Below are 26736 nucleotides of genomic sequence, written 5' to 3' on the forward strand. Positions count from 1 at the left end.
AGGACAGGGCTAGCTACGATGAAAGAAAAAAGTTTAGCTTGGGGCTGAGGATTGGCTCTCCCTTTACTACACATTCATGTGCAGAGCACCAAGAAATCAGAGAATTCTACACGCGACTTTGACCTTCTGGGTTATTATGGCAGTATATTTATCAAAGTAGGAGAATAGAACATATTTAACTATTTGTTAACATCATTTATAACTCATAATTATTTAGACATGATGCAAATGTGGGCTGGAATTCAAGTTCTGATTTTTTGTGGCCTTGAGCTAAGGAAAAGGTACTCAGGAGATGGGCTTTAAGTGCTTGGATGGCTTCATGGAATCCCCAACTTCATTAGCTTCTGTGACAATTCAAGATTGTTACTAAAATCCACTTTGCATTATCTTTAAAAACCAAGCGATATTATGTAGGTCAGTAGTTAGAAGGCATTTGACTCAAAATATCTATGAACCAAAGGATACAAATGACTAAAAGCAGGAGGATTATTACCTGAAGGGGTGGAGGGTTGATCTCAGGATATGACCTGTGAGATCCTTCCTGCTGGCTCAGTGCTGGCTGAACGTGGGGCAGGAGAGCACCAGGAACAACACATATCTGGGACAGGAGGGAATGCAGGGAGGAAGGAAAGAGAAATAAGCCTTTCTGTTTTTATTGACACATGACAATTATACATATTTCTAGGGTACATGTGATATTTTGATACATGCATACAACGTGTAGTGATCAAATCAGGATAATTTGCATACCCATCACCTCAAACATTTATCATTTATTTGTGTTGAGAACATCCCCCATCTTTCCTCCAGTCATTTTGAAATATATGTTATTGTTAATGATCGTCACCCTACTGTGCTATTGAACACTAGAAATTCTTCTGTTCCTTCCATCTAACTGTATTTTTGTGCCCATTAACCAACTTCTGGGAAGGGCAAAAGAGTGAGTGGATGACAAGGGCCGTTTTTAAGGAAAAGTAAATTTTACGAGAAGCGAAGACATTTTAGGAGGAAAAATAAAAAGGTGGACCATGGGCTTAGAGTGGGGACTGCAGAAATTGAATGGCAAAGAGAAAAAACCAACTTAGCGATGTGAAAATACATCTCAATGTTATTCCTTTCACAGATCCAATGTCTGATATTCTTTTGGGAAGCTGGATATGAGGTAGGAATCTTTGAGTCATACATTTTTATCAGTATGATTATTGTTGAATGATAGCTGACAATTTTTGAGAGCAATTATTGAGGACAATTATTGAGCTTTGACAAGCTCTTTTCAAAGGACTTTACATATATTTTCTCCACTTCTAATTGTTAGATATTCTTATTATTCCCATTTTGTAGATGAGGGATGCACAGGCATAAAGCCTGTGTGGAGGCAGAGAGCAGCTAAGTGACCTGACCATGGCCCAACAGCAAACAAATGATGGGGCCACATGCAAATCCAGGCAGAACCCTTCTATTATATGAAGCTCAATGTTTTCTTGTTTTCATCTTGTTATGAAAACACCTATTTTCAAAGGGGTTTTGAAGCTACTTTAAAACATTTTGTGGCTGTGTGTGGTGGCTGACACCTGTAATCCCAGCATTTTGGGAGACAAAGGTGGGCAGACTGCCTGAGCTCAGGAGTTTGAGACCAGCCTGGTTAACATGGTGAAACCCTGTGTCTACTAAAAATACAAAAAAATTAGCCGGGCGTGTTGGTGTGCACCTCTAATCCCAGCTACTCTGGAGGGCGAGGCAGGAGAATCGCTTGAACCGGGGAGACGAAGGTTGCAGTAAGCCAAGATCACGCCACTGCATTTCAGCCTGGGCGACAGAGTGAGACTGTGTCTCCAAATAAACAAATAAATAAATAAGATTGAATTTTGAGCTCCTGATCATGTCCCTAGATTGTACTCGTACATATTTTGATGTCTAATAAGATTTATTCTTAGTGCATTTTTTAAGTTAAAGTATTTATTGAGCATCTACTGTATATCATGTGCTGAGATAGGCAACAGTGGTGCAGGGAACATATGGCACAGTCTCTGATCTCAGGTAACTTTCACTCTCATACATATGTATTAGGACACCAATACATGTGTGAATATAAGGTAGTATGATAGATATTGCAACAAATAATTATTTACTGTAAACCTATTTTATAGCATTTTAAACTTAAACTACTTTCACCCTATTTCCAAAAAAGTATTGCATAACTTTAAATGGATTCTCAGTTGAAATCATCTTACAAACTGCAGTAGCATCTGCTGGTGAAATACTGCTTTGTATCTATTAGAATAGTCCAAACAACTGGGAGAGAACTGCATTATTAGAGCTGTAAAAGTTATTGTCTAGAAATCTCAGAAAAGAAGAGGAAGTTCTATGGTAGATGAATAAGATGACATCTAAACTGTTCTCTTAAGCTACTGAATGAAGTTCTGTGGCTATCTCACAGCACAAAGTTCAAGTGTATGCCCACAACTCCTCATGCCACAAGATGTGACACCTTTCCAAACTCTTTTTGCAAAAGTTTCCAATTGTGTCTCTTATAAGAGTAATTTTTATACCCACATATTCTGCATTTTGTAGTGCACACAAAGACAAGATGGGAAGGGGCTTCCATTTGTTGGTGCCAGCTGCTCTATGGACCAGGCCCTGCCCATGCATCCGTGTTGGTTCTTTTATCCCCACATCAGCCGTAGCCCATAGGCATTAACCTCCATTGTACAGACGAGGAAATTGAAAGTCTAAGAGAATATGCAGTCAACCCAGAGTCATGCAGCTTGTGTATGTGAGGGTTGGAATGAAAATCCAATCTGTGTGAGTCCCAAGTCCCCTTCCACCATATGGTTTCCATTTCATTTTGCAATCAGCTTGGCTGGGATATGTCTGCCCTAAAAGACAGTAAGTAGGAATACCTGTCTCTATACCTTAACCTAACATCCATGGGCTTGCTTTTTGTATTTGGAGGTGTCATAACATTATAATAACAATTTGATTTTATTTGAATAGTGAATATTATACTACTCAGTCTAGAGATTTATGACATCCCAGTCTAAACTGGATGATAGCAATGAAGCTTCTTCAAGGAGACAAGTATGAGTAATAAGGTAGAAATAAGTTGAATTTCTATGGAGTTGCTACTTCTGAATTTAAAGCTAGCTGAGGTTAAGTAGATATTCAAAAAGATCGCTATAATCTTCACTTGAATAATATAAACATTTATTATTTTTTACATATTTATTTATTTATGGAACATAGATGTAATTTTAAAACAGAATTTTTGCAAATTGTATTAAAATATATTAAAAACGTAACACATTATGACCCAATAGAGTTTTTCAAAGTAACTCAGTGTTAGTTTAAAATGTGAAATTTAATCGATATAATTCACCATAGAATACAGTGTGTATGTCAGTATAATATATATCAAAATTGGAAAGAAGTAAATTTATCTTTGTTTTTTAATAAGATGAATTTACAATTTTAATGAATTTCAACTTTCATTTTAGATTCTGGAGGGTACCTGTATAGGTTTATTACATGGGTGTATTGTGTGATGCTGAGATTTGGGGCATGAATGAAGGTGTGAGTGCCTGTCTTGAACTTGCACCAAGATCAACCTCCCCTGATCAGCAGAGGGTAAACTAACTTGAATTACACTTGAATTTTTTAGGAGAGCAGGTCACAAAGGGCAAATTATGTCCAGAGACAAAAGTGCTTGATGGTCTAAAATGAGCCTGCCATATCACTGTGGGTACAGGTCTTCACACAAATATATTTCAGAAAGGGGTCAAACCCTTGTTTAAAGATAAGTGTAAGCTGGGTGTGGAGGCACACGTCTATAATTCCAGCGACTCAGGAGGCTGAGGCAGGTGGATCCCTTGAGTTCAGGAGTTTAAGACCAGGCTGGACAACATAGGAAGATCCCATTTCAATTTTTAAAAATGAAAAAAGATAAACTTAAGCATATTAAATTTTTAAAGAGTTTATTTGAGCAAACAGAGATTCATGGATCAGGCAGCTCCAAACTCAAAGTGGTTGGAGGATCTACCAGAGGTGTTTGTAGGGAAGGCTTTTATAAGGTGAATATAGAAGTAGAGTAGAGAAATTGTTTGATTGGCAAAAATTTGGGCAGTTGCATTATTTGAACTATCCTGGTGGTAGGTCTCTCATTACACAGCTAATACTCAGCGGGCCACTTGTTGATGGGCTAAGCTTTTCATTTTGTCTATGTAGGAACCCAGGCCATGGGAGCTATCTCAGCCTGATGCTCTCCCATTAAGTTATTTTACACCTTCTCTCTGTATCAGGGTAAGTGGGGGTCTTCCCCAGGAGGCTTCTTACCACCCTGTTTCCCTCAGCAAAATGAAACTGTCCCTTTTGCCTCTGTAGGCAATCTTCTGAACAAGGTTTTCCTAATATTCTTATATCATCTTATTTTATCTTATCCTTTTCTCTGTACCTTGTTTACACGCTTCTGGAACACTTGTACACCTTGCACCCATGCCCTGCATTATTTAGGCAATCCTAAAAGAAGACTTCTAGGATGGATTGGTGGAGAACTGCTGGCATATTGAGCCCTCTCTCTTTGTATCTGGAACTTTCATAATTACCTTTGTTCTCCATGCCAATTTTGCAATTATCTTTGTTCTCCACTTCAAAATACATTTACCTCTGAGAGAAGCTGAGTACATAAAAGGGACCTTGCCCAGTGGTACTTATGAGGCAGGAGATGTGATATATTTAAAATTATAAACTAAAAGCTTTCTGACACCAAAAGCATAAGTAAAACACAAAAAAATAAGTAAAGTGGACTTCATCAAAATTTAAAACTTTTGTGCAATCAGAGGACAACCGGCAGAATGGAAGAAAATATTTTAAATAATATCTTTGATAAGGGATCAATATCCAGAATATATAAAGAACTCCTACAACTCAGCAATAAATAAACAACCCAATTAAAAAATAGGCAAAGGACTTACATAGAAATTTTCCCAAAAAAGATATACAACTGGCCATCAAGCCCATGAAAGACGCTCAACATCACTGGTTACTAAGGAAAAGCAAATCAAAACCATAATAAGATACCACTTCATACCCATTAAGATGGCAATCATCAAAAAACCAGGGAATAATAAGTGTTGGTGAGGATGTAGCCAAATCAAAACTCTTGTGCATTGCCGGTGGAATCTACAGCGGTATAGTCATGGTGGAAAAGAGTACAGCGGTTCCTAAATTTAAAAAAATATGGAACATAGGCTGGGCTCAGTGGCTCATGCCTGTAATCCCAGCACTTTAGGACACCAAGGTGGCCAGATCACGAGGTCAGGAGTTCAAGACCAGCCTGACCAACATAGTGAAACCACGGGGTTTCACCCCATCTCAGCTAAAAATACAAAAATTAGCTGGGCATGGTGCTGCGTGCCTGTACTCCCAGCTACTCAGGAGGCTGAGGCAGGAGAATCCCTTGAACCTGGGAGGTGGGGGTTGCAGTGAACCTGGGAGGTGGGGGTCACAGTGAGCCGAGATCACATGACTGCACTCCAGCCTGGGTGACAGAGCTAGATTCCATCTCAAATAAATAAATCAATAAATACAAATGAAACATAGAATTACCATATGAGTCAGCAAGTCCACTTCTGGGGTTAAACCCATAAGAATTGAAAGCAAGGACTTCAACAGATATTTGCAAATTCATGTGCATAGTAACATTATTCATGATAGCCAAAAGGTGGAAGCATTCATTGACAGAGGAATGGATAAACAAAATGTGGTATAGATATACAGTGGAGTATTACTTAGCCTTAAAAAGGGACATTCTGACGCATGCTACAACATGGATGGACTTTGACATAATGCCAAGTGAAAGAAGCTGGATACAAAAAACTAATACTGCCTGATTCCACTTATGTGAGGTATGTAGCATGTAATATTCACAGAAACCAAAAGTAGAATGAAGGTTCCCAGTTAATGGGAAAAGAGATTAAGGAAGGGCTATTGTTTAAAGAATGCAGAGTTTTAGTTTGGGAAATTGAAAAAGAAAAATTTCTAGAGATGATGGATGGTGGTGACAGTTGTACAATCAGGTGACTGTATTTAGTGACACTGAACTATGCACTTAAAAATGGTTAAAATGGCAAATTTTATGCTATGTATATTTTGCCAAAATAAAAATTACAAACTTTTTTAAATTAAAAGCTTTAGAATAATTAATTAAAATAAAAGTAATTAAATCTATTTTAAAACTAAAGCTAAAATGAATTCCCCTTCAATCCCAATAACTATGTGCCAAAAGCGCTACTTCTGCTCTGATCATTCTACCTACTGTGAATATCCATGTGCGACTTTTGGCTAGTTCATAAAATAAACTTGAATGAGCATTAATTTTTTTATAATTCTCTTTCTCTATCCACTAGCTACATTCTACATCCTACAAGTTGCAGACCACACCTGATAAAGATGAATCATTTTTCTGCTCCCTCTCACAATTCCCTCTAGTATCTGTGATTTATATACGCCCTCCTGCTGCTCTAGGTCCAATCTCTGTGCAGTTGGATGTCTCGGTATTGGTAACTCTTGACCTGGGTAAGCAAGAAACACAGTGAAATTGATGTTTTCTCTTTGAAGTTGACCCTGAAATAGGAGAATCTTTGGGTGGTCCATCCATGTCCATTCATTCCTGTTAACAATGTTAACAAATATTTTCTGGCTTAGGACATTACAGAAGGAAAATTTTATTTATTCATTTTTTCATTATTATTTTATTGAGACGGAGTCTCCTTCTGTCCCCCAGGCTGGAGTGCAGTTGCAGAATTTTGGCTCACTGTAACCTCTGCCTCCCAGGTTCAAGCGATTCTCCTGCCTCAGCCTCCCAAGTAGCTGGGATTACAGACGCGTGCCACCACGTCCGGCTAATGTTTTGTATTTTCAGTAGAGATGGGGTTTCACCATGTTAGCCACAATGGTCTCAATCTCCTGACCTCATGATCTGCCCGCCTCGGCCTCCCAAAGCGCTGGGATTACAGGTGTGAGCTGCCGTGACTGGCCTAAAGAAACAGAATTTTATTAATTTATCAGCTGAGTTTGCATTTCAGCAGCTTACAAAGCATTTGCCATTGTTTGAGGTTGCAGTGAGGACAACATGAAACATCTGATGAAAAACTTTCACAAAACCTGGTCTCTTTGCAACAGCTTAGCTATGTGAGAATAGCTTTTATAACATGACAACCCTAAAAATAAAACCATTTTAAAGTTAAAGCTGTCCTTCCAGTTGCCATTTCAAATTTTATCCCAAGAACTGAGGTGCCGTTCAGTAAAAGGCAACTACAGGCTTCTCAGCAGTAAGGCTAAGTACTTGTTTTATGTTTTCTGGTGATGAATTTATTTCTTGTCTTTGAGTTTGCAATGATAACTATAAAAGTGATTGTCAATAGTATTAGTATAATTTAATTTCTAATAGAATGAGTTTTCCAAGTATGTGTTAGTCAGAGCTATGACATTCCTAATAATACCAGAACTTATTTTGTGCTCTATGATGATGATATTAGTCATCTGTTTTCTCAGCAATATTTTACAGTGCTTCAGACTATTAATACACTAATCTGTATTTTTGGCTGGGTGCCGTGGCTCACGCCTGTAATCCCAGCAGTTTCAGAGGCTGAGACCGGTGGATCACTCAAGCTCAGGTGTTCAAGAGAAGCCTGAGCAACACTGCGAAACCCCCTTTACTAAAAATACAAAAATTAGCTTGGCGTGGTGGTGGGTGCCTGTAATCCCAGCTACTTGGGAGGCTGAGGCAGGAGAATCATTTGAACCTGGGAGGCAGAGGTTGGAGTGAGCTGAGATCGCACCATTGCACTTCCGCCTAGGCAACAAGAGGGAAACTTCATTTCAAAGGAAACAAAAAGAGTAAATAGTAAGATTGGGCATGGTGGCTCATGCCTATAATCCTAGCACTTTGGGAGGCTGAGGTGGGCTGAGCACCTGAGGTCGGGAGTTCGAGGGCAGCCTGACCTACATGGAGGAACCCTGTCTCTACTAAAAATACAAAATTAGCCATGCTTGGTAGTGCATGCCTGTAATCCCAACTACCTGAGAGGATGAGGTAGGAGAATTGTTTGAACCCGGGAGGTGGAGGTTGTGGTGAGCCAAGATCATGCCATTGCACTCCAGCCTGGGCAACAAGAGTGAAACTACGTCCAAAATAAAATAAAATGAAATAAAATAAATAAAAAATAAATAAATAAAGAGTGAATAGTATTCCTTTGTGTGTGTGTGTATATGTACACACACATATATATATATATATATCACATTTTCTTTATCCATTCATCCAATGCTGGCCTCCTACGTTGCTTCTATATCTTAGCTATTATGAATAATCCTGCAGTGAATATGGTAGTGCAGTTATCTCTTCAGTTTGCTGATTTCAATTCCTTTAGCTATACACCCACAGGAGGGATTGCTGGAACATACAGTAATTCTATTTTTAGTTTCTGATGAATCTCCATATTATTTTCCATAATGGCTGTATTAATTTACATTGGGAAATGTAATTACTTTTGATGCTGTTGGGAATGGACTGGTTTATTCAATAAACCGTGTTAGGTACATTAACTAATAGTGTGTAGGTGTTAAGTTATATTTACTGAATTCTTTACATTAAGGTATAGTTAAAACAGACTGAATAATTAAATGTAAAAATGATCTGGAGAAAACCTTTTGTTTTGTTTTGTTTTCTTTTCTTTTTTTGAGATGGAGTCTCACTCTGTCATCCAGGCTGGAGTGTAGTGGGGAGATCTCAACTGACTGCAACCTCACTCTCCCAGGTTCAAGTGATACTCCTGCCTCAGCCGCCTGAGTAGCTGGGATTACAGGTGTGTGCCACCATACTCGAATAATCGTATATGTTTTAAAATAGGAATAGATTTTCTAAGCTAAACTGAAGGGAAGTGCTAAGGAAAGAGTGAGAATTGACTTGATAATTATGTGTCTGAATGAATCAGCCAATTAATAAAATGAAAACAGGCCGGGGACAGTGGTACATGCCAGTCATCCCAGCACTTTGGGAGGCCAAGGTGGGCAGATCACTTGAGTCCAAGAGTTTGAGACCAGCCTGAGCAACATATCAAAACCCCATCTCTGCAAAAAATACAAAAATTAGCCAGGTGTGGTGACTCATGCCTGTAGTCCCTGCAACTTGGGAGGCTGAGGTAGGAGGATCACCTGAGCCTGGAGATGTAGAGACTGCAGTGAGCTGTGATTTTGCTACTGCACATCCAGCTTGGGCAACAGAGTGAGACCCTGTCCCAAAGAACCTCAACTAAAATGAAATGAAAACAAACACAAGATAAAAATTGGTGGACTTATTTTAACACATAGCATGATGAACACACATAGATAACAATACTAACCCAATGGATTTTTGTCAATCAAACTCATGGCCACTAGTCTAAAGGAAATAGGAATCATGACTATGAGTTCACAACCATTTGCAACATTAGAAATACAAATTATCATCAGATATATCAGACTCACAATTATTTGACCTTTAAAGAATTCATCCTGCTCTCCATAATGAATAAGAAAATATTGATAAGTCTTTTTTCCCTTAACTTAGCCCTTTGTGCTCCTGAATCTCTGAATTTGTGTTTACATCTTAACACTCTTTTTTTGTAATTATTTTCTGCAGCTTTTTTCTCTTCACTTGAGACATCTCCTATATTCTCTTTACACTTTTCCACAAATGACTCAATTTTTTTCATAAGCTTCATTGATGAGTTCCATGTATATGATGATAGTGTAATGATAAATTATCCATGTGATTTCCCTCCAGTCTTGTTCATTATTCAAGTGACTCTCCTTGGTTTAGCAACAGGCTAGGAGGTATCTATGACATTTTGTTCAGGTTAAGCAGAAAGAAGAAAACAAAATCTACATTCTCTTTTTCGTATTTTAAACACAAGCCAACAAATAATTTGGAAAGACCCATGATTAGACAGGGAGGATTTTATGCTCCTTCAAGAGTAATTGAGATTGCTTAATTGTATGGAGGAATGAGCATATCTCAAGGGGAATCGAGAAGATATAATATTTGGATGACAGAATCATTAAGAAGTGGCTTTGTACCCTGGCTACAACACTGCACATGGGAAATATTCAGGTGCAGTGGTGCATGCCTGTAATCCCAGCACTTTAGGAGGCTGAGGCAGGTGGATCACCTGAGGTCAGGAGTTCAAGACCAGCCTGACAAACATGGTGAAACCACATCTCTACTAAATACAAAAAATTAGCTGGGTGTGGTGGCACATGCCTCTAATCCCAGCTACTTGGGAGGCTGAGGCAGGAGAATCACTTGAACTTGGGAGGCGGAGGTTGCAGTGAGCTGAGATCACGCCATTGCACTCCAGCCTGGGCAACAAGAGCAAAACTCTGTCTCAAAAAAAAAAAAAAAAATCACAGCCCCACCAACTTTTTCACATAGGATGATTAAGAATTCCAGAGCCCACGCTACCTCTAGGGGCTCCTACCCCTGTCACACCACACATATATCTTGACAGGGCCTGTTACAGAGAAGAAAAGGCCCAGTAAATTAATATCACAGTCATCCCACATACCCACCAAAAGACTCAAATTAAAATTTTGACAAAATTAAATGTCAAGAAGAATGCGAAGATTTGGGAATTATCAGACATTGTAAGACTGTCAGTTGGTGTGCTAACATTGGGATGAAACCAATAATACCTAGTAAAACTGATGATATGTTTATCCTGTAACCTATGGTTTCACCTCTTGTTTTATACTATACATAAATACACACTAATGGTAACCAAATAGAAATACAAACATGTTCACAACAGCATCATTTGTAACTGACAAAAATGAACACAACCCACATGTCCACCAACAATGAAGGAAAACACACTGGTGTACTGTATTTTCATTTATTTTTATTTTTTCATATTTATTTTATGTATATAAATATAAATGCATATTTTTTTTGAGACAGCATCTTGCTTAGTCACCCAGGTTGGAGTGCAGTGGTGCGATCTCGGCTCACTGCAACCTCCGCCTCCCGGGTTCAAGCAATTCTTCTGTCTCAGCCTCCCGAGTAGCTGGGATTACAGGCATGTGCCACCACTCCCAGTAAATTTTTGTATTTCTAGTAGAGATGGGGTTTCACCTTGTTGGTAAGGCTGGTCTCAAACTCCTGTCCTGAGGTGATCCACCTGTCTCGGACTCTCAAAGTGCTGGGATTACAGGTGGGAGCCACTGCACTTGGGCTTTTTTTTTTTTTTTTTTGAGACTGTGACTTTATTGCCCAGGTTGGAGTACAGGGCACGATCTTGGCTCACTGCAACCTCCACCACCTCCCAGGTTCAACTGATTCTCCTGCCTCAGCTCTCAAATAATTGGGATTACAGGTGCACACCACCACACCTGGCTAATTTTTTTTTTTTTTTTTAACGGAATCTAGTTCTGTCACACAGGCTGGAGTGCAGTGGCTCAAACTCGGCTCACTGCAACCTCTGCCTCCCAGATTCAAAAGATTCTCCAGCCTCAGCCTCCCGAGTAGCTGAGACTATAGGCATGTGCCACCACACCCAGCTAATTTTTTGTATTTTTAGTAGAAATGTGGTTTCACCATGTTCACCAGGATTGTCTCCATCTTCTGACCGTGTGATCCACCTGCCTTGGCCTCCCAAAGTGCTGAGATTACAGTCATTAGCCACCATGTGGCCTAATTTTTGTAGTTTTGGTAGAGACAGAGTTTCACCATGTTGGCTAGGGTGGTCGGGAACTCCTTACCTCAAGTGATCTGCCTGCCTCGGCCTCCCAAAGTGCTGGGATTATAGGCATGGGCCATCATGCCTGGCTGGTGTACTGTTTTAATAGAATGCAGAAACAATGCTAACTGTGAATCTTAAATACTTAATATTGAGTAAAAGGGGCCAGATGCACCAGGATACAGACTTTTACTCCAACTATGTAAGAGAAAAACCAGGCAAAATCAGACTTTACTTTAGGCATATAAAAATGCATAATAAGGCCCGGCATTTAGGTCAGGAGTTTGAAACCAGCCTGACCAACATGCAAAACTCCATCTCTACTAGAAATACAAAAATTAGCCAGGCATGGTGGCACATGGCCCGTGCCTGTAATCCCAGCTACTTGGGAGGTTGAGGCATGAGAATCACTTGAATCCAGGAGGCGGAGGTTGCAGTGAGTCAAGATCATGCCAATACTCTCCAGCCTGGGTGACAGAGTGAGGCTCCATCTCCAAAAAAAAAAAAAAAAAAGAAAGAAAATACATGATAAAATTATAAAGAGAACCAAGGAGAGGACGGCAGATATCCACAGGTGGATATCTGTTGTATCTGTTACTAATAAGGGGAAGGAAGACTTTAGGATCAGTTAGGGGCATACAGAGGACTTCTCGGTGGTGATAGTGCTCTATTTCTTCACCTGGATAGGTATCACATAGATGTTTCTTTAATAACTGATGTATCCATATCTTTGTTTGTATATGTTAAAATAAGAATGAAATAGAGGAAAGGAAGGTGAATGGAAAGAGATTTCCCCATTCATCAAAATTTTAAAGTCATGTTTTTCTTCATGTTCTTCTCCAAGCTCAGTCTGAAATGGTGAAAGCAGCCAAGCACGGTGGCTCACGCCAGCAATCTCAGCATTTTGGGAGGCCGAGGTGGATGAATCACCTGAGGTCAGGAGTTGAGACCAGCCTGGCCAACATGGTAAAACCCTGTCTCTACTAAAAATACAAAAATTAGCTGGGCGTGGTGGCAGGCACCTATAATCCCAGCTACTCGGGAGGCTACAGTGAGCTGAGATCACGCCACTTGACACAAAAGAGTGAAACTCTGTCTCAAAACAAAACAACAACAACAATGACAAAGGGAAACAGGAAAACATCCTAAATAATAGAGGACTTATTAAACTAGGGTGCAGCCACTCATACTGTGTATTGATTTGTAGATTAAGGAAACTATGACCTTCCCTAGGTACTGATTTAGAGTGACATTTCTGTGAAAACAAATACTTATACATGCATAGAACACATATATGTATTTAAAATTGTATATGGGTATGACATATACATACATATTTGTGTGTATGGCAACTGCAACTTTGTACATGAAAATAACTTCTGTGTTCAGCCCTAAAAAAGAACTACATCTTTCCATTTGCCACAACATGGATGAACCTGGAGGGCATTATACCAAGTGAAGTTGGCCAAACACAGAAAGAAAAATATTGCATGACCTTGCTTATATGTGGAATGTTAAAACGATTTTCACATACAAAGGAATAGAAGGCTGGAAGCGGTGGCTCACACCTGTAATTTCAGCACTTTGGGAGGCCAAGGCGGGAAGATCACAAGGTCAGTAGTTCAAGTCCAGCCTGGCTAACACAGTGAAACTCTGACTCTACTACAAATGCAAAAAATTAGCCAGGCGTGATGGCACGTGCCTGTAATTCCAGCTACTCAGGAGGCTGAGGCAGGAGCATCTGTTGAACCAACGAGGCAGAGGTTGCAGTGAGCCGAGATCATGCCACTGCACTCCAGCCTGGGCAACAGAGCAAGACTCTGCCTCAAAAAAAAAAAAAAAACACAGAGCGGTTACCAGGTAGAGAGGAAGGGAGGAAATAAGAACATGTGGGTCAGAGCTACAAAGTAGCAGATATGTAGGATGAACAATCCTATACATCTAATATACAACATGAGGACTATAGGTAACAAAATTGTACTGTGTGTGGGATTCATGGTAAATGAGTAGATTTTGCCTTCCCTTGCCACACTAAATAAAATGTGGGTATCTGTGAGATTATAGATATGTTAATTTGCTTCACTATAGTAGCCCTTTTACTATGTATATGTATCCTATAACACCATATTGTGTACCTTAAATATACACAATAAAATATATTTAAAAAAAGAAAAAGATTGGCCAGGCATGGGGGCTCACACGGGTAATCCCAGAACTTTGGGAGGCCAAGATAGGCAGATCACGAGGTCAGGAGTTTGAGACCACCCTGGCCAACATGGTGAAACCCCGTCTCTACTAAAAATACAAAAAAATTGGCCAGGTGTGGTGGCACACACCTGTAATCTTAGCTACTCAGGAGGCTGGGGCAGGAGAATTGCTTGAACCTAGGAGGCAAAGGTTTCAGTGAGCTGAGATTGTAGCACTGCACTCCAGCCTGGGTGACAGAGTGAGACTCCATCTCAGAAACAAAACAAAACAAAACAAACAAAACAAAACAAACAAAACAAAACAAAAAAACAAAAAGAAAGCATTCTGGCCAGGAGTGGTGGCTCACCCCTGTAATCCCAGCACTTTGGGAGGCTGAGGCAAGTGGATCACGAGTTCAGGAGATCGAGACCATCCTGGCTAATATGGTTAAACCCCGTTTCTACTAAAAATACAAAAAAAAAATTAGCCAGGTGTGGTGGCGGGCGCCTATAGTCCCAGCTACTCAGGAGGCTGAGGCAGGAGAAAGGCGTGAACCTGGGAGGCAGAGCTTGCAGTGAGCCGAGATGGCACCACTGCACTCCAGCCTGGGTGACAGAGCAAGACTCCATTTAAAAAAAAAAAAAAGAAAAACCGAATATCCCGCGATGCAAACTAGCAATAATCTATTAGTGAAAATGCGTTGTGATGTGTGGATTCATCTCACAGAGTTAAACCTTTGTTTTCATTCAGTAGGTTGGGAACACTCTTTTGGTAGAATATACAAAAAAGACATTTTGGTGAACAGTGAGACCTAATGTAAAAAACTGAGCACTTTGGGATAACAACTAAAAACTATATATCTGTAAAAATGGTTTGTGATGTGTGGATTCATCTCACAGACTTAAACTGTTGTTTTGATTCAGCAGGTTGGGAACACTCTTTTGTAGGATCTATGAAGGGCCATTTTGGAGCCGACTGTGGACTATAGTGAAAAACCTAATATCCCAGGATAAGAAGTAGAAACAATCTATCTGTTAAAATAATTTGCGATGTATGGATTCATCTCACAGAGTTAAACCTTTTTTTAAATTAAGTTAAACCTTTTTTGTTGTTGTTGCTCCCCCGCAATTTGGAGTCCTTCAACTTGGGCACTGGGCCATGTTGTGGAGAGCTTGTGCAATGAAGGGAATGCAGGGATGGAGTTGGTAGCAATTTCTGAGTCATCTGTCTGCAACTTTTTTGCAGCTGAAATTGTGGGACCCTATCCACACCTCAACAGATTGTACCCTCACCTGTATCTATCTTAACAGCTGCTCACTCTCTTTGTACCAGAATGAAATCACAAGATGATGGAAGAGTGCCTACCTCACGAAGTGAAGCACCTGCTTGGCTGAAAACAGAATTTGAGGTGGATTCAGGAAGTCCTACAGACAGGACTGCTAGGGTCTGGCACTGAGTTGGCTGCAGGACAATGAGGCACTGGGAGGTGTCTGCTCTTGGGTGTGATATGCTCCTATTCCTTATTGAAGAATGGCTGCTTTGTATGGGAAGGTGATTTGGATCCCTGTTGGTCTTAGACCGCAATTCACTGCATTCAGGAACCACGGGAAAACAAAAAGCACGCAGCCCCATAGCCCAAGCGGAGCCACACAGACAGGTGCACCAGAAGGTGGCGTGACTCGAAAAAAAAGGGCAGTGGTGCATGAGCCAAATATGCACCAGAAGGTGGAGTGACTCGAAAAAAAAGGGCAGCGGTGCATGAGCCAAATATGCACCAGAAGGTGGAGTGACTCGAAAAGAAAGGGCAGCGGTGCATGAGCCAAATATGCACCAGAAGGTGGAGTGATTCGAAAAAAAAGGGCAGCGGTGCATGAGCCAAATATTTTTTAGCAGATGACACGTATACACACACACACACAGACCCACAAACACACACATACAGCCACACACACACACGCAGACATCCAAAACTCAGAGCACTCATACAGAAACACACAGCTTGGCAGCTTCTGAGGCTGTGTGGTTCTGCTTCGCCAGGAAGTCCATCCGGCAAGAGCGCAGTCCTGAAAAACACAGGCGGACTTTACCCAGAAATCAGTGAGGGAACTGTCAAGGAGACACCCCCACACTGAGTAGGCAGGCCTGACGCAGCCTGCGGATCTTTTTGGACCTTAGGGATTTCGCAGTGTATTTCTGAAGCTCCGCTTGAGGTTTCCTCAGGCTGAATCCCCACTGCCATCTGCTGGGATTGTAGGACTATCACTTGGATCTTTAAAGGAAAACAGGTGAGACTCCAACGCAGACGCACGTCCACAGAGGTCTTCCTCTCCGCCAAGCCACAGATACCTGCAGCCAGGCAACGGTGACATTCACTTGACGCGAGCCTTCGCTCACGGCTTGTGCATGGTGCCCCGAGACTGTAGCGTGCGCATTCGCGAGGCAGCCTCAGGAGCTGAACTGTCAGGGCTGTCAGCCTGCCTAGGCAGAGAAAAATAGTATAGGCAGAGCCAGCCTGGTCTCGGGAATAAAGCTGTCTGCGACAACCACAGCGAGACCCTGTAAGTCTCCACCATAGCGCCTCCTGGGGCCATATCCGTGGTCAGGCACCAGTGGAGGAGGAGAAGTTTCTAGAATTTAAGGTGGGCACTGGAAACGGCTCTTCTGTTTCCATTGCTGAAAGAGGCTGTGTGACGGAATTGGGTCCCATGGGGATGGGAATACAATCTGGTAAGATGAGGGGTCTGGGGGTGATGAAATCATCCCTTATACACCGGAGGTGGGTGTCACTGAAAGATGGCCTGGCCCTTGAGCTCACTGCCACACTTCATTCTGGGCCTCACAGATGCTCGTGCTTCTCAGCACAGCAGTCTGGGAATGGAAAGAACCAAGACAAAAAGAAGTCCAATGTGGTACCAGGTCTTTGAAGTAGAACTGGCAACACGCAAGAGCAAATGAAATTGAGAGATTGTCTCAGAGGCCATCCGGGGTGGTAACAGTCCTGAAGACGGTGTTCAGGAATGCTGCTGAGGGTCATTGCTGACACCACAGGGAAGCTAAGAAAAATCAGTGCTCGCCTAAAAGAACCAGAGGGCCTGCGGTAAAGTCCAAGCCACGTTGAAAGATTTCTGCTAGAAGACCCAAGAGCCTCCTGCAAAGTAAAACCAACCCTAGCCCCTACAACTAGACCACTACCCACCACCTGGAGTGCAGCCAGCCTACCCGAAGTCCCTTTTTCTCCTTGAAACCCCTGGCAGCCAAAAGATGTGTGGCAAGAGTCAGGTCCATCCAGCAACAGCCCAATGATAAACCGCCTCCACAATGAGAAAGGATGTGTAGATGAAATTAAACACAGCCTAGATTACCAGGCAAAAGCCAGACACGGCTGCACGCTCTCATCCTATAGGAATCATGCCGCCTTCCGATAGAAGTGAGAGAAAAGGCCGGGCGCGGTGGCTCAGGCCTGTAATCCCAGCACTTTGGGAGGCCGAGGCGGGCGGATCATGAGGTCAGGAGATCGAGACCATCCTGGCTAACACGGTGAAACCCCGTCTCTACTAAAAATACAAAAAATTAGCCTGGCGAGGTGGCGGGTGCCTATAATCCCAGCTACTCGGGAGGCTGAGGCAGGAGAATGGCGTGAACCCCAGGGGGCGGAGCCTGCAGTGAGGCGAGATCGTGCCACTGCACTCCAGCCTGGAAGATAGCGAGACTCCGTCTCAAAAAAAAGAAAAAAAAGAAGTGAGAGAAAAAATAAGTTCCTGGATAGTAGATATAACACGAATTTACGATTACAAAAATATCACAGCTGCCCAGTCATTAAAATGTGACAGTGTTTAGAAGGAAACACTCATGAAATGGATCTCCATGAGTGTCGTTTTCTGGCGACTGGGAAACTTTTACTGTGGAAGACTTTGAGGCAGACCCAGCAAACCCTAGACCCATGAGGAACATGGAAGTGAGGAATAGAGGAGGCCAGGGTGGAGGCCACATCCCACCCAGCATCAATCCATCCCACTCCTATGTGGCTGCGTGAAGGAAAGCCAAAATTGGGAGCTGGCCCAAATGGCCCCAGTTTGTGCTCCAGCTGTTCCCCTCATGTTGGAGTCCTCCCACCTGGGCACAGGGCCATGGTGTAAACATCTTGTGCAATGAAGAGAGCAAGGATGGAATTGGAAGCACCTTCTGCCATCTCTCCGCACCTTTTTGCAGGGAAAGGTGTGGACCCCACCCACATTTCACCAGATTATATACTCACTCCAATCTGAACTTACGGCTGCTCACCCCTCTGTCCCGGGATGAAATCCGAAGACGATGGAGGATTGCCCACCTCATGACGTGAAGCACCTGTTTGGCTCAAAACCGAATTCGAGTTGGATTCAAGCGGCCCTAAGACAGGATTGCGAGGGTCTGGTTGCGAGGTTTCGACGATCGGTTGGTCCCAGGACAAAGAAGTCATGGGAGGTGTCTACCCTTGGATGTGGTGTGCTCCTCTTCTTTCTTCAAGAGTGGCTCTTTTGCAGGGGAATGTGATTTAGACCCTGGCGTGTCTCGGCCAGCCCTGCAATTCACCGCGGATTCAGGAAACACAGAAAAACAAAGGACATGAAGCGAGGCAGCCCAAGCAGAGTCACACAGACAGGTGCACCAGAAGGTGGGGCGAGATGAAAACGAAAGTGCTGCAGTGTGTGAGCCACATTGCTTTCAGCAGACACCACTTAGACACACACAGACACACACACACAGCCACGTACACATGGAGACATACAACACTCGCCACACTCCCATAGCAACACACAGCCCGGCTGCTTCTGAGACTGCGCGGTACTGCTCTGCCACGAAACCCTACCGGGAAGAGCAGCCCCAGAAAACACAGGCGGGCTGTACCAAGAAATGACAGGGGGGCAACTTTCAAGGAGACTCACACTCACAAGATCTAGGCAGGCCTAACGCATCCTGCGGGTAGATCCTCAGGGATTTCGCGCTGTATTTCTGAAGCTCCGCTTGAGATTTCTTCAGGCTGATTGGCCACTGCCATCTCCTAGGATGTGGGACTATCACGTGGATCCTTCAAAGAAGACAGGCGAGAGTCCAACGCGGACGCACCCCACAGAGGTCTCTTTCTCCGCCAAGCCACAGATACTTGTCGCCAGGCAACAGTGGCAGTCACTGTGACGCGAGCCTTCCCTCACTGCTTTCGCATGGTGCTCAGATTCTGGCGCATGCGCATTCGTGAGGCAGCCTCGGGAGCTGAACTGTCAGGGCTGTCAGCCTGCCTAAGCAGAGGAAAATGGTTCAGGCAGATCCAGCCTGGTCTAGGGAGGTGTCTGTCCTTAGGTGTGGTGTGCTCCTCTTCTTTCTGCAAAAGTGGCTTCTTTGCAGGGGAATGTGATTTGGACCCAGGCGTGTCCGGCCAGCCCCCCAATTCACTGCGCATTCAGGAAACAGAAAAACAAAGGACAAGAAGAGAGGCAGTCCAAGCAGAACCACTCAGACACGCGCACCAGAAGGTGGGGCGAGTCCAAAACGAAAGCGCTGCAGTGTGTGAGGCACACTGCTTTCAGTGGACACCACTTACACACACACACACACAGAAACATACATCACTCGCAACACTCCCATAGCAACATACAGCCCGGTAGCTTCTGAGACTGTGCGGTACTGCTCTACCACGAAGACGCATTGGGGAGAGAGCAGCACCAGGAAACACAGGCGGGCTGTTCCTAGAAATCACAGGGGGCAACTTTCAAGGATACTCAAACCAACACCGTCTAGGCAGGCCTGACGCATCCTGCAGGCCCTTTTGGATTCTTAGGGACATCGCGCTGTATTTCTGAAGCTGCGCTTGAGATTTCTTCAGGCTAACTCTCCACTGCCATCTCTTAGGATTGTGGGAATGTCACGTGGATCCTTCAAAGAAGACAGGCTAGAGTCTAATGCGGACGCAGGTCCACAGCGGTCTCCTTTTCCGCCAAGCCACAGACATTTGTCGGCAGGCAACGGTTGCATTCACCGTGACGCAAGCCTTCGCTCACCGGTTGCACATGGTGCCCTGAGACTGGCGCATGTGCATATGCAAGGCCTGAGACTGGCGCATGCGCATATGCGAGGCAACCTCGGCCCCTGAACTGTCAGGGCTGTCAGCCTGCCTAAGCAGAGGGAAACGGGACAGGCAGAGCCAGCCTGGTTCGCGAAAAAGCTGCCTGCGCCAACCACTTCGGGGCCCTCGGCCGTCTCCCTGGTTGCTTCCCGCTGGAGGACGAGGAGTGTCAAGCATGTGCGGTGGGCGCTGGAAACTGCTCTTCTGATTCCATTTCCGAAAGAGGCTGTGTGCAGGAATTGGGTCCCATGGCGATGGGAATACAGTCTGTTGAGTTGATGAGGGGTCTGTTGGTAATGGAATCATTCCTGATACCCCTGAGGCGGATGTCAGTGAAAGATGGCCGGCCTTTGAGCTCACTTCCTCCCTTCATCCTGGGCCTCCCAGACGCTCCTGCTTGTCTGCACAGCTGTTTGGCACTGGAAGGAACCACGACAGAAAGAAGTCCAATCTAGTACACGATCTTGGAACTGGAACTGGCAACCCACAAGGGCAAGTGAAGTTGAGAGAGTGTCTCAGAGTCCACTTGGGGTGATTGCAAGGCTGAAGAAGGTGTCCAGGAGTGCTGGTGAGGGTCACTGTGGAACTCTGATAGTAGCTAAGAAAAATCAGCGCTGGCCGAAGAGAACCAGAGGGGCTGGGCTGGAGGCCAAACCACGTTCAAAGATTTTTCCAGAAGACCGAAGACCACCCTGCAAAGTGAAAACAACCCCAGCCCCCACAACTAGACCACTACCCACAACCTGGAGTGCAGCCAGCCTACCCGCAGTCTCTTTTGTTCCCTGAAATCCGTGGCAGCCAAAAGATCCATGGCAAGAGTTAGGAGTCAGCTAAAAGCATAATTATTAAGTCCCAACAATTGTCTGTGGATGGCAAAAAGTTTTAGGACACCAACTGTTAAAGCCAAAATTAAATAGAAAAGTTTGTTACTTCTGTTCCATACAAGAATTTTACATAACAGTTATAATTATTTATAATGTACACTAAGGAATATTACAATTATAAGAGTTTCCCATAACTTTGGAATATATAATGATAACCTATTTTTACAAATATAGCACAAAGAAATTCTAACACCATTTCATATTTGATCATGCTTCCTGTATGATTTTTATATTATATAAATCAAATATGTCATGTTTGGACTTTAGGAGACCTAATAGCTAAAAGTTCAATTAGGTCAGAAAAAGACACAATTTATAATATGATTATGGAACATTTGTCAAATATCAAAGGTTTAAATCATTTTATATTATAAAATAGAATTCTAGGTTACCATAAGTTATCCATTTAGTCAAAATGTTAACTCAAAACTTTTTAAAGGATAAAACCTATACTCATTAATAGAGGGAAAACTTAGCTTTCTAAACAATCTCTTTCTTTTTCTTATTTTTCTTATAGCTTATTCAAAGGCAAACAAACTTTTCATCATTATTGAGTATCACATGAAAATGTTGTTCTAGAGGGAGAGCCACATTTCACCTTTGCATCATGGTACTATTAATGTCAAACTCAATTCTTAATATAACTTTATAGAAAAATCTATCCAAGTTTAATGTTTGACCATGAGGTAAGAGTCTCAATAAACTTTCTTATAACCCTTTACAATTTTCTGTTAAAGAGCAGATCAATGTTCCAAGAAAATCACGTTGTGCTTTTATTTTAATGTTCAATTTATGAAAAATCTGAATACTTTTTTAACTTTAGCTAACATAGACATATAGATACACACAGAATTTCTTCTACAATGTTAAATGTTTTACAAACCTTCCACAACTTGCTCAAACCTTCAACTTTATTCTAACTTAAAACAATCCTGTAACCCACTAAAGAAGCCTGCCCGCCCTCCCCCACTGCCCAAATTTGCCTTCTTATAATCTTTTACCTAAACACCTTGGATGTAAAACTGTTTGTTCAGAAGTCTCAATTACATGGAACAATGCTAACTATTGGCAACTTTTAGTTTTGGTGAAAAACTTGGCAAATGTAAACCTAATATGAAATTCTAAGAACCTCCCTCCCCATCTATATGAATGAACTCCTCTTCTTGGCCAAGAGCCTTGCAGAGTTAATCAGAAAATCTAGTTCAGGCATTGTGGAAGAGGGGATTAGACATGCCTCACTATATCCCTCCAGTATTAACATTAACACAAACATTAAGTGTGATAAGAAACATTTACAATCTATTTTCTCGGAAGCCTGCTACCTGGAAGGTTCTTCTGCACAATAAAACCTTGGTCTTTACAACACTTTCTCTTGACTCAGACATTCCTTTCTACTGCTAATAACTCTTCTAACTAACTACCAATCATAATATGTTTAAATCTGGCCGAGTGTGGTTGCTCACACCTGTAATTACAGCACTTTAGGAGGCTGAGGAGGGTGGATCCCTTGAGCTCAGGAGTTTCAGACCAGTCTGGGCAACATGGTGAATCCCAGCCTCCACCGAAAAAAATACAAAAAACTTAGCCAGGCACTGTGGCATGCATCTGTGGTCCTAGCTACTTGGAACACTGAAGAGGTAGGATCACTTGAGCTCAGTGGGTAGAGGTTGCAGTGAGCCAAGATCACACCACTGCGCTCCAGCCTGGGTGACACAGTGAGATCCCATATAAAAAATAAATACATAAATAAATAAAAATAAAATAAAAAGGATATGTTCAAATCTCCCTATGACCTGGAAGCCTGCACTTAGAGTTGTCTTGCCCACTCAGATCAAACCAACGTAAATCTTACATGTATGGATTGATGTACTGTGTCTCTCCAAAATGTATAAAAACAAGCTGTGCCCCAACCACCTTGGGCAAATATCATCAGGACCCCTGAGGCTGCGTCACAGGCATGTTTTTAACCTTGGCAAAATAAACTTTTTAAATTGACTGAGACCTGTCTCTGATATTTTGGGTTCCCAACTAGTAACCACAGAGAGATTCTGAGTGCAGGTGCCCCTGATCTTTGACAAATCTCCTCTCAGTGCTTCAAACCAGCTTGATCTATCCTTATGGCTCAAACCAATGAGACAATTTGCTGAGGCCTGGGGGCCCCCTTCCTCAAGAGAATCCCTAATATCCCCAAATTTGGTTGACATCTAAAGTTTATTTTGCTGTACAACTTCTTTTATGGAGTTTTGCTTTCTTCCAACAGTGAAGTCAAGTTTTCCTCCTTCCATACTGATAAAAGGCAGGTAACTCCTTTCTGGGGTTTCAGCTCACCTCCAATAGAAAAGGTGAGTTTGAGTTTCTTCTTTCTTCTAAAATGGCAGAGAGCAGTCTTCAGCCAGGGCCCCATTCCTAGATATCTAGCTGAATTGGGTTTTATTTGTTTTGTGAATTCTCCTTAATGACTAAAGGGTACAACTGACAACCAGCTGGTCTTAATTTTCTCTTACTATTAGAGTATTCAGTGATCATATTGTTGGCTTTTGTTGTTATTTTTCTAGTCTTTCTCCCATCTGATTTGACCAACTCTACTGGACCTGGTCAAATCCAAATGAAAATTCCAAATTAAAGAGAACAAGGCCTCTGAATTGTCTGAAATTTCTCACAGCTGCAAAAAGAAAAAACCCTGCACTTGGTTTCTGTGTTTTCTTCTTGTCTTTCTTTTCTTTCCCCTATTTCTCCTTCTCCTTTTCAATCTTTTGTACCAAGAAAAATATCTATAGCAGGCTTCTAATGACTTCAACTCCTCAAAGAACTCAAAACAAAGATGCCACTCACCCCTTTTTGAAATGCTGTGTTTTCTCTGTGGAGTTTCAAGAGCCACGGGCAGATTCTTTTTAGGTCTAAAGCTCTGCTTTCTGGTATCACATTATTTTACCTTTTTGGTTTTGGGGAGTAATAGAGATTCCCTTGCATTGTGAGAGGATTTGACCTTGGCATGTGTAATGGCAGATGAGAGCTAAAAAGTTAGGGGTGACTGAGGACAGTATACAGGAAGTGGTCTTAACTATATATATATAGCTAATGTGTATATATATATATATATAATATAGCTAATGTATATATATATATACAGCTAATGTGTGTGTATATATATATAGCTAATGTGTATATGTATATAGCTAATGTGTATATATATACAGCTAATGTGTATATATATATATTTATATATATATATATATGTATTTCCCCTTGGACGTTGTTTGTTTAGCATCCTAATTCTAGTTCAGAGGTGCATTCTAAAGAGTCTTTTCCATTGCCTTTTCTCTTCTAATTCATCTTTATTGGCTTGTCTGTCCATTTGGGTGAGAAACTGAAGTGTCATTTTTTTTGATAAATGAGAGACTGAGTTTCCTCAGGTCCAAAGAGAAAAGGCATTTTGATTCTCCCAGCTGAAAGTTACCTTTGGGTGACTGAGGGCTGATTAGGAGTGTCTAGGGTGTTGATGTCCTGCAACGTTGCCATGGCCCTACAGGGAACTCCCAACAATTTAATTTTAAAAAGCTTCATCCAGGAAACACATATAGGAGCTGCTCACTCCACATTGTGAGCTCTTTTGCAGATGGTAGACCTTCAGAGAGAGAAACTGAGGCACATAAGAGGCCAGAAATCACTTAGTGTTGACACACTGTGGAGTCCCATCCACAATCAGTACCTTTTGATCTACTCCACTAAATCCTAGGCCGCAGCCCAGTTCTTCCTTTTAAGAAAAATCATGGGAAACAAATTAAGAATGAAGAAAGACAAGGAGAACAACCTCTCTTGGGCACCCTGTTTGGATTTATGGTGTGTCTACTTACAAGTGGTTGTGTAAATGGAAGGGCATGCCAGGTTTTCTAATACTCCAGATTGTTACACATGAGGTATGATCTTATGCACATTTTAAACTGACAGGCAAATTACATCAAGGAAAATTCAGAGCTCAAAGGTTCACCTGCAACTATTAAGTTCTCTACTTCTCGGCTTTTTTTTCTGCCTGTTTAAGTCTGCTCTGACTTTAGACTATCAATAGTTTACTTTAAGACTTTACTTTAGACTGCTAATAGTCTAAAGTAAACTAGACTTTACTATCAAAGGAAACTACTGAGATAAAATCTAGTGTTTTCATCCAGCTTTTTCTGTTATTGTTTTTGCTAACCAATGAGTTTGTACTAATATCTCATCTTAGAGTTCTGATGTAAAAACTATAGGCTACAAATCTTTGTTTGTATGAGTGTGTATGTGCGTGTTTATGTGTATGTACACTTTTTTATGTATTTCTGGCCACAAAGTACCAAATTTGGCTTAAACTTAAAGAGTACTCATGAATTTAATAATCAGCCCAAATGCTTTTCAAGCTCACAAGACTTATGCAAAACCTTTAATAAATAAACTAGCTTTAAAATAATTGGCAAATCAATATTAGAAATGTCAAGAATTGGCAGCATACATTTTTGTTTGTATTTATTGATTAAGCCATTTCATACTTATTCTTGCCAAATACTATATAAGACGTCAAAAGTGTAAACCCAGCCAAAACTGGAATGATCTTTGCTTGTATAATTTTTAAATAAATAAGACACTAATATCATTATTACTGAAAATTGAAAGATATCAGTTTCAGAAAACTGAAAGATTCAAGTTAAATCTTAAATAATTTGTAAAGTAAACATATAATTAATCTCTTTATTTATTTATTTATTTTTTTTTGAGATGGAGTCTCACTCTGTTGCCCAGGCTGGAGTGCAGTGGCATGAATTCAACTCACTGCAACCTCTGCCTCCCAGGTTCAAGTGATTCTCATTCTTCAGTCTCCCAAGTAGCTGAAATTACAGGCATGTGCCACCACACCTGGCTAATTTTTGTGTTTAGTAGAGACAGGCTTTCACCATGTTGGCCAGGCTGGTCTCAAACTCCAGGCCTCAAGTGATTGACCTGCCTCAGCCTCCCGAAGTGCTGGGATTACAGGCATGAGCCACCACACCTGGACTATATTTAATCTTAAGGTTCTTACTTAGGTAATTACCTGAAATTCACAGGCTATAAAAATGGTTGAGAGAAAAATAACCTTAAATGTTGACGATCACAGTTTTTATAAATAATCTAGGTAAACTATTAAAATAATTAGGTGATATGATTTGGTTGTCTCCCTACCCAAATCTCATCTTGAATTTCCACTTGTTGTGGGAGGGACCCAGTGGAGGTAATTGAATCATGTGGGCAGGTCTCTCCCCTGCTGTTCTCATGAAAGTGAGTAAGTCTCACGAGATCTGATGATTATTACAAGGTGCAATCTTCCTACACAAGCTCTTTTTGCTTGTTGCCATCAGTGTAAGACGTGACTTGCTGCTCTTGCCTTCTGTCGTGACTGTGAAGCCTCCCAAGCCATGTGGAACTGTAAGTCCAATAACCCTCTTTCTTTTGTAAATTGCCCAGACTCTGGTGTGTCTTTATCAGCTGAGTGAAAACGGACTAATACACTAGGTAAATGTAATGGAATAAATATTTGAAAGAAACTTGTCATAATTTAGGACCTAAAGTTATGTTAAATATTTTATTAAATGTCTGAATTTCTAGGTACTTTCTAATTTAAATGTATATGTATTGGTAAAACATTCTTGTTTTACTAATGTAAAGTAACATTCTTGTTACTAATGTGTTTTTAGTAACAAATTTTGGTCTAATTCTAAACTTATTTAGATGTTTTGTATAAAACAAGGTAAAAAAGGAACCAAGAAACAAGAGCAATGTTTAAAAAAAGGTT

Source organism: Pongo pygmaeus, chromosome 19 (assembly GCF_028885625.2).
Source record: "Pongo pygmaeus isolate AG05252 chromosome 19, NHGRI_mPonPyg2-v2.0_pri, whole genome shotgun sequence".
In the NCBI taxonomy this organism is placed as follows: Eukaryota; Metazoa; Chordata; class Mammalia; order Primates; family Hominidae; genus Pongo; species Pongo pygmaeus.